General features: G+C 41.0%; 1 protein-coding gene across 1 annotated transcript in view; it reads right to left on the reverse strand.

The window, feature by feature from the left end:
• SPIN1 (spindlin 1) overlaps positions 1-8,832 on the reverse strand; it is an 82,611-nt gene that overhangs the window by 51,971 nt on the left and 21,808 nt on the right. The window contains exon 2 of the mRNA XM_011975191.1: positions 6,426-6,599. The gene's annotated coding sequence lies outside the window, so the exon portion shown is untranslated. The remainder of the gene's footprint in view (positions 1-6,425; positions 6,600-8,832) is intronic.

The raw sequence follows: 8,832 nt of genomic DNA on the forward strand, positions 1-8,832 counted from the left end.
CCAACTAATTTTTGTATTTTTAGTAGAGATGGGATTTCACCATGTTGGTCAGGATGGTCTCGATCTCCAGACCTTGTGATCCGCCCGCCTCGGCCTCCCAAAGTGCTGGGATTACAGACATGAGCCACTGCACCCGGCCAGAAGCAGTGTATCTTTTAAACCAAATTTGGTTCCTAGAGATATAGCAGGTCTGTCTCACCACTCAATGATCTAGAGAGACTAGGCCTAAGATGAAGGCTATCAGGACAACTGGTTGCTTACTTGCCTTTCCCTGAGAGCCTATCCAGCTGCCACATCAAATCTCATATCCCTCTTTCACCTCATTCAACTCTCTTCCCACTCAGACCTGTCGAATGGGCCCCTATCACTCTCTTCCCCCAGCCTATCCAAACCTCTCCAGAAGGTAAAGTCGTTCTTCAGTAAAGTGCAGTCTACTTTGACCACATGACCCAACCACCAGTAGCTCCCCCAAAAGACGGTTGTTTGTATTTCTCACCACATACCCTGGCACCATCTCTCCTACCCCAATCCTCACCCTAGAAGCACATGTCGTAACACTAGTTATAATAGTTATCCCTTTTTGTTACTTTTCTACCTGTTAATCTTCCACCAGTCATCTGCACACATTTGTTGAAGATTATATTATCGGCTTTACTTCTTTTCCTCCATGATTCTCATCAACATTCTTGGCAACCTCAACGTCCACACACGATTCATTCAACCTGCCCTCTGACTCTTAGACATCCTCCCTTCAAACCACTTACCCTACACTTCATCTATGCTCATAGTCCCAACATAGACCTTTTTATCAACAATAACTGCAATAACCCCAAAACCTTTTATTTCAAGTATCTCATACTCAAAACCATCTCTGATCATTCCAGTTTTCTTACACTGACACTCCCACTCCAACAATTCTTTGATGCAACCAGTACCAATCTACAGCTTTACTGTTTTTCCAGGATCGCATTACCTCCCTCAGGGACTAACTTCCCTCATTACTCTGCTTAGATTTTCATGGATGGTCAATCACATTATGATGATTATTATTCCACTGCTTTTCTCAATTCTCTTACCCTTCTCTTCTTGTCACTGTTGTATGGCAAAACCCTAACCCAAATCCCTTCCTAGAGTGCTTACAACGTAAAGTGGTTAAATGTGGATGAAAAACATACACAAATTTCACTGCGAGCATTCAACAATACTAACCACAGCCTCAATCTCATATCTCAAGTGAGCATTCAACAATACTAACCACAGCCTCAGCAGATAGGCTTGCTACTGGCTAAGAAAACAGAAGCAAAGAGAACTACTCAACTACTCATCACTTCACCACCAAATTGACTGATCAGTACCCTTTGTCTCCCTAATAAAAGATGTACTATCTCTGGGCCACGTTCAACCATGTTACTTGCCTAATCAATCCCATCCTTTTTCTCTGTATACATTTACCACTAGCATAGTTCCATCAGCATACAACACATGATGTAAAGGCCAGGCGCAGTGACTCACACCTGTAAACCCAACACCTTGGGAGGCCAAAGTAGGCAGATCACTTGAGCTCAAGAGTTCGAGACCAGCCTAGCCAATATGGCGAAATCCTGTCTCTACAAAAAACAAACAAAAAAAGTAGCCAAACATGGTGGTGTATGCCCTTAGTCCCAGCTACTCGAGACGTTGAGGCAGGAGAATCACTTGAAGCAGGGAGACAGAGGTTGTAGTGAGCCAAGATGACACCACTGCACTCCAGCCTGGGTGACACAGTGAGACCCCATCTCAAAAAAATACAATAAATAAGATCAAGAGCTTTTTATAAAAAAAAAAAAAAAAAAAATCATGACGTAGGCCGGGCACAGTGGCTCACGCCTATAATCCCAGCACTTTGGGAGACCAAGGCGGGCAGATCCGGATCACCTGAGGCCAGGAGTTCGAGACCCAGTCTCTACTAAAAGTACAAAAATGAGCCAGGTGTGGCAGTGAACACTTTTAATCCCAGCTACTTAGGAGGCTGAGGCAGGAGAACCGCTTGAACTCGGGAGGCAGAGGTTAGAGTGAGCCAAGAATGCACCACTGCACTACAGCCTGGATGACAGAGCAAGGCTCTGTCACAAAAAAAACAAAAAAACAAAAAAACAAAAAACCATAATGTAGTATTTCCCAATTTTAAAACACAAACCATGACTCTACTCCCTTTCTGTGCTCTCTAGAGAACGACTTCAAAGATTAAGAAAAAAAATTTTTTTGAGATTACAGGCATGAGCCACTGCGCCCGGCCAAATTAAAGAAATTTTTAAACCACATAAAATCAATTTAGCCTAACAAATTCATTCGATCAAATGAGAATTTTAACTTACTGATATTCTGAAGTGCGCACCCTTCTATCAGATTTAAGCTTATCTTAGCAATATTTTCTGCTGCTTTCCACTTCATTAACATTTCAAGTTGAACTTAACAGACTAAAAACTTAAGATAGGAGATGAAGGAAGAGCTGCAGTAGGGGAAGGATACAAGGTGGCTATTTAAATAATATTCGAATGCAAAACTCCAGATAAGAGCCCTTCCACTGGCTGGGTGTGGTGGCTCACGCATGCAATCCTAGCATTTTGGGAAGCTGAGGTGGATGATCGCCTGAGGTCAGGAGTTCAAGACCAGCCAGGCCAACATAGTGAAACTCAGTCTCCTCTAAAAATACAAAAACTAGCCGGGTATGGTAGTGGGCGTCTGTAATCCCAGCTACTCGGGAGGCTGAGGCAAGAGAATCGCCTGAACCCGGGAGGCGGAGGTTGCAGTGAGCTGAGATGGTGCCACTGCACTCCAGCCTGGGTGACAGAGCGAGACCTCATTTCAAAAAAAAAAAAAAGAGTCCTTCCCTCATGATGAGATGTAGTCTAAAAAATAATAATAAAATAAAATAATGACCCTGGTTTTACCAGCTGCCATGTAAGGCTTTCAAAATTCAGATGAACTAGAGCTTTCCTAAAACAAATCCCTCTCCTTTGACTGGAAAAGGCGAAACTTAATTTGCTCAGGTTTGTTTAAAGATATACCATCTTTACCTTAAGTTATTCTACTAAGTGATTAACTTTGTAGATGAAATCTGAAGGAAACAAAAAAAATTTAGGTTCAGAGTTAGCATTATTTCTAGGTTAGCAGAACCTTCAAGTGTTATGGAAAATATTGTCAAATGGAGCTTAATTACAAGACCATTAAGAAGAAGGTCCTGCATTCAGAGAGACCCATCAATAGTTGCTAAAACCATCCGGAGAAAGGCTGCTGGAGAACAATAACTGTATGGTATCAAAGGATCGCTCCATAAGTTACCTGTTAATTATAAAGGGGAAAATGTTGTTGCTTTACAATAGAGCAATCTTGACCCTTCACTACAATAGAACGGAAAGATAAAACAATTTGGCATCATTAAAAGGGAATCAACCTCTCTTTAACCACTTCTTAATGTGATATGACAACTTGTTTTAGCTCCAGGTGAAGTGTGGCAATATATTAAAAAAACAAAAAAATCTAGTCAAGCTTTTAGATCGAATTTCTAGTTTATATGACATACAGGTGATGCAGAAGCAACTCAGATCAACACCATGAGGAAACAGACAAATTAGTAAGGTGGACTTTGCACATGAAAAGTGGGCCATACTCTTCAAAAAGTCAGTGTCAAAAAAGAAAAATGGTAGACATACTGCTCTAGACTAAAAGAGACTAAAGACTCAACAATAAGACACAATGAATAAATCACATGGTTTGGTTGGGGGTTGGGGGGATGGCAAAAGTTACAAACGACACTTAAGGCCAGGCACAATGGCTTCCACCTGTAATCCTAATCCTTTGGAAGGCTGAGTGGTGTATCACTTGAACCCAGGAGTTCAAGTGATCAACACAGTAAAGATAGCTGGGTATGGTGATGCACATCTGTAGTACCAGCTACCAGCTACTCAGGAGGCTGAGGCAGGAGGATCACATGAGACTAGGAGGTCAAGGCTGCAGTGAGCCATGATCGAGCCACTGCACTTCATGATCAAGCCTGGGCAACTGAGGCCCTGTATCCAAAAAAAAAACAACACACACACACACACATACACATACACATTTAAGACAACTGGGGAGATTTAAATGCAGACTAAATATTAGATACTGTAAGATTATCGTTGAATTTTAAAAGCACAAGGACATTGTGGTTATGCCAGAGAACATATTCTTTGGAAACACATGCTGAAATGCCTAAAGAGATAGACTCACAATTTCTGTAAGTTAACTTCAAATAATTCAGGGAAAGAAAAGAGTACATAATACATGAGGGTTAACATAAGTATCAAAAGACAAAATTACAATAATGTGGTTTAAGGATCTTAAACAGCTTTATTTACGATTCTAGAATCAAGCAACTCTTTGTTCCATAAAATAGAATGAGCATTCCAGTGAGCAGAGCAGAGGCTACATGTACAGAAACAACAGGCCTGAAGAAAGCAGAAACAAAGAACTGTGAAAATAATTCAAAATCAAATCTGCTGGAAGTTTTTAAATTATTTTCAGCCTTAAAGAAATGTGATAATGGGACCTGAGTCACATGACAGGCAGCTTTAGTCCTCCGATTATAGATCAGCCTTTTACCTAAACTGTTTTGTAAAATGTTGGAAAAGACTAATGGGCTCCAGAGAAGACCCCCATCCCTCTAAATTAATCTTCATTGTAGATTAACTTCCTTCTCTTACACAAAAACACTAAGATGGAATGTTAAATAAACTCTTTTAAATTGGAAAAGGAAAAGAACTGTAACTAATCAAACTGCTATAACTCATAAACCAACCTTGTATGGAAAATGTGGCAATCCTGTTAAATTTGTTTTCTGCCTAAATAAGCAAGACCTTAAACTCTTCGGTTTCAGAGGACTGGCTGGCTCTATTCCTCTGGATTCGGTGTTACCCAGTTGGCTGCTCTCAGGTTTGCATTTAAGTAAAACTCTTGTTTGTTTTTTTGTTTTGTATTGTTTCGTTTTTTTGAGATGGAGTCTTGCTCTGTCGCTCAGGCTGGAGTGCGATGGCACGATCTCGGCTCACTGCAACCTCCGCGTCCCGGATTCAAGCTCTTCTCCTGCCTCAGCCTTCCGAGCAGCTGGGATTACAAGCATGCGCCACCACATCTGGATAATTGTGTAATTTTAGTAGAGACGAGGTTTCTCCATGTTAGTTAGGCTGGTCTCAAACTCCCGACCTCAGGTGATCCACCCGCCTCAGCCTCCCAAAATGCTGGGATTACAGGCATGAGCCATCGTGCCCAGCCTGAATAAAACTCTTTTAAACTTGACTGTGATCCTTTTGATTATTTCAGGATGGCAGAACAAAAAGTGCATTGGTCATTTCAAAGTTACTTTCCTTGTAAGGAAGGAATGAAAAAACAGGACCATAGAGAAATAACTGATTGGGAACTGCATTATCATGCCAACTGGAACTGTCTGGTTTGAGAAATTAAGGCTATTCCTCTCTCCTGATTTCTGGGAAGGTCCAATAACACCTCAGTTTGGTGGTCTGGAAACATGAGTGGCTCCATTTAGATTTTAGTCTGGTCTATTGTGGCCTAGTGCAGGAGATTAGCTCAAAACAATGGCACCACCTACAATTTTTAATCAACATGAACATGGCAAAATCTTTTTTAACGTAGGTGAAGAGCATATTAGTGTTCACTAATGTTATTCTTTGAACTTTTATTTCAGTTCAAATTTTTTAGAAGTTAAGAGAAAAAAGATGCTGGATTTTCCTTTGCTAAGTCCATCTTCATTAAATATAGTTAAGTACTGTTATAGTTTCAGTGCTGCAAAATAAATAGTACTCGAATATAAAATTTTATTTTTCTTCTTCTCAGCAAGGCAATTTACTTCTATAGAATGTTGCGCCCTCACAGATGGAGCAATGGTGAGCATACTACCTGGACAAGGGAGGGGAAGCGGTTCTTATTCCTGATGTACTGGCCCCTGCTGCTGTGTCGTTCCCCTATTGGCTAGGGTTAGACCACACAGGCTAAACTATTTCCAATTGGTTAATTTAAAGAGAGTGACGGGGTGAGTGGTTTGTCGGGAAAAATGGTTATGGCAGAGCAGGAAATCAGAATGAGTCAGGGCGGAGAATGAGTCAGGGTGGAGAATGAGTCAGGGCAGAGAATGAGTCAGGGTGGAGCAGGTAATCGGAATGAGGGTGGGAAAGGTTGCTTTAAGAGGAAGTTAATTTTAAAAGCAGAAGGCAAAGAATTGAACATACTGACATATTGATTCTTGGAGGAGAAATTCAGAACTCATATCTAACAGTATCCAGGCCTGCAATTTTTCTAATCTTAAAAATGTGTCATGAACTTAAATTCTGAAACTCAAAATTCTCATTCTATAATAATCTCAAAAGAGATCAAAAAATTCTCCAACTACTTACCAGAAAAATGATCGTTCACTGAGCACTCTCTATGTGTCATGCACTCCTCACAACCGTGAGGAGGATACGTACTATAACTATCCCATCTTGGAAACTGAAAAACTACAGCACAGACATTAAAGTAACTTGGTCAAGGTCACACAGACTGAAACTAGCATTGTCGAGATACACTTCCTATTTAAAAATAAACACATAGATTGCTTCAATAAAGGAATATGGTATCACGAAATCAATGACCATGTATTGTCTCCAAAAAGGCTAAAACATGAGTATTTCAACATTTCAGATATAAAAGCAGTAATCTCAGGAAGTAGAGTCATATCAAAGTATTTGTTGCCTGCTGCTATCACTGAACAGTGTTATTTATAAAGAAAATAGATTCCTAAAACTATGCAAAAATACTAAGTTCCCAAATGTTAACACCAGGACCACTAATGAAAAAGTATACAGGAGCACTAATAGTGAAACATGTCAAGCCCAAACTGAAGCTTGGGCTGTCAACAAGTTGTCTTAAAACTGCTGTTTTGGTATGCAACAAGATCTAAACAAAAAAGAAAAAAATGGTTGTCACACAAGGTTAAATGTGAAGAAATACACACTTTGTTCTTCCATTTCCTGGCACCCAAATTCCTAAACTCTAGGAATACCAGTGTCTTTTTTATGCTAATGAGATGAATGATGTCTGATGGCTTCTGGATAGCCTCAGGAAGTGGTTTGATTGCCAGGGGAACCCGCCAGTGGTGAGAGGGCTGGAACTTTCAGCCCTACCTTGGGAAGGGAGGCGGGTAGAGCAGAGGGCTAAAAGCTAAGATGATCCTTAGTGGGCAATGACATAATCAATCATGCCGGCTTACTGAAGATTACAGAACAACCCTAAAGGACAGGTGCAGAGAAACTTAAGGTTAGTGAACACATGGAAGTACTGGGAGGGTGACGAGCCCAGAGTAGGCAGGGGAGTTCCACACTCCTCCTCTGCCTTATGCATCTCTCTTCCATCTGGCTGTTTCTGAGTTGTATTCTTTATTATAAAATGATAATCTAGCAAATACACTGTTTCCCTGAGTTCTCTGAGTGATACTAGCAAACCTGAAGGAGGAATCATAGGAGCCTCCAATTCATAGCTAGTGTGTCAGAAGCACATAATATAACCTGAGACTTGGCTGGGGCATGGTGGCTCATGCCTGTAATCCCAGCATTTTGCAGGCCAAGGCCAGGAGAACACTTGAGGTCAGGAGTTCAAGACCAGCCTGGCCAACACGGTGAAACGCTGTCTCTACTAAAAATACAAAAATTAGCTGGGTGTGGTGGCACGCACCTGTAGTCTCAGCTACTGGGGAGGCTGAGAGAGGAAAACTGTTTGAACCCGGGAGGCGGAGGTTGCAGTGGGCCGAGATGAAATCACACCACTGCACTCCAGCCTGGGCAACAGAGTGAGAACTCCATCTGGCAAAAAATAAATAAGTAAATAAATAAAATGAATAACCTGGACTTGTGATTGGCATGAGAAGCGGGAGCAGTCTGGTGGGATGTGACGCTATTTCCCGGTGGATACTCTCAGAATTAAGTTAAACTGTAGGACAACCCACTGGAGTCATCAGAGAAAATGAGACACAGATAATGTAGAGAAAACCCACACACATTTGATCACAGAAGTGTTGTGCTGAATACCAGTATAGAGAATACGAATTTGCTTTTCCTTTAAAACATAGTGGGGATTACATGTATTATCACAAACATTTATACGAAAAAAATATAGCTAAAATCTGAATACAGGACATAGATATTAGATATGAATAGCTAATCAGCTTTCTTAAATATGGTATGTAGTTACAAAGAATAACAACCTTACTCTAAGAAGTGTCATGATGTTTGCAATTTAATGAGACTTTCAAATGGTTCAATAGCAAAAAACAGAGCAAAATGTAAGCAAATTAAAATATTGATATCGGGTATACAGGCTGGGTCACTCTGCTATAGTTCCAACTTTTCTATGTGTAGAAAATTTCATTTACAGCCAGGCGCAGTGGCTCACACCCGTAATCCCAGCACTTTGGGAGGCCGAGGCAGGCAGATCGCCTGAAGATGGGAGTTCGAGACTAGCCTGACCAACATGGAAAAACCCTGTCTCTGTTAAAATACAAAATTAGACAGGTGTGGTGACGCACGTGTAATCCCAGATACTCAGGAGGCTGAGGCAGAAGAATCTCTTGAACTCAGGAGGTGGAGGCTGCAGTGAGCCGAGATCACGCCACTGCACTCCAGCCTGGGCAACAAGAGCGAAACGCCATCTCAAAAAATGAAAAAAAAAAAAGAAAGAAAATTTCATTTAAAAAGTTTGGGAAAAAAACAGCAGGGGAAAGAAGTAACTAAGTTTAGAACTAGCAGCAGCATCACAAGAGTTTACCAG

Source organism: Mandrillus leucophaeus, unplaced genomic scaffold (assembly GCF_000951045.1).
Source record: "Mandrillus leucophaeus isolate KB7577 unplaced genomic scaffold, Mleu.le_1.0 Scaffold152, whole genome shotgun sequence".
Lineage (NCBI taxonomy): Eukaryota > Metazoa > Chordata > Mammalia > Primates > Cercopithecidae > Mandrillus > Mandrillus leucophaeus.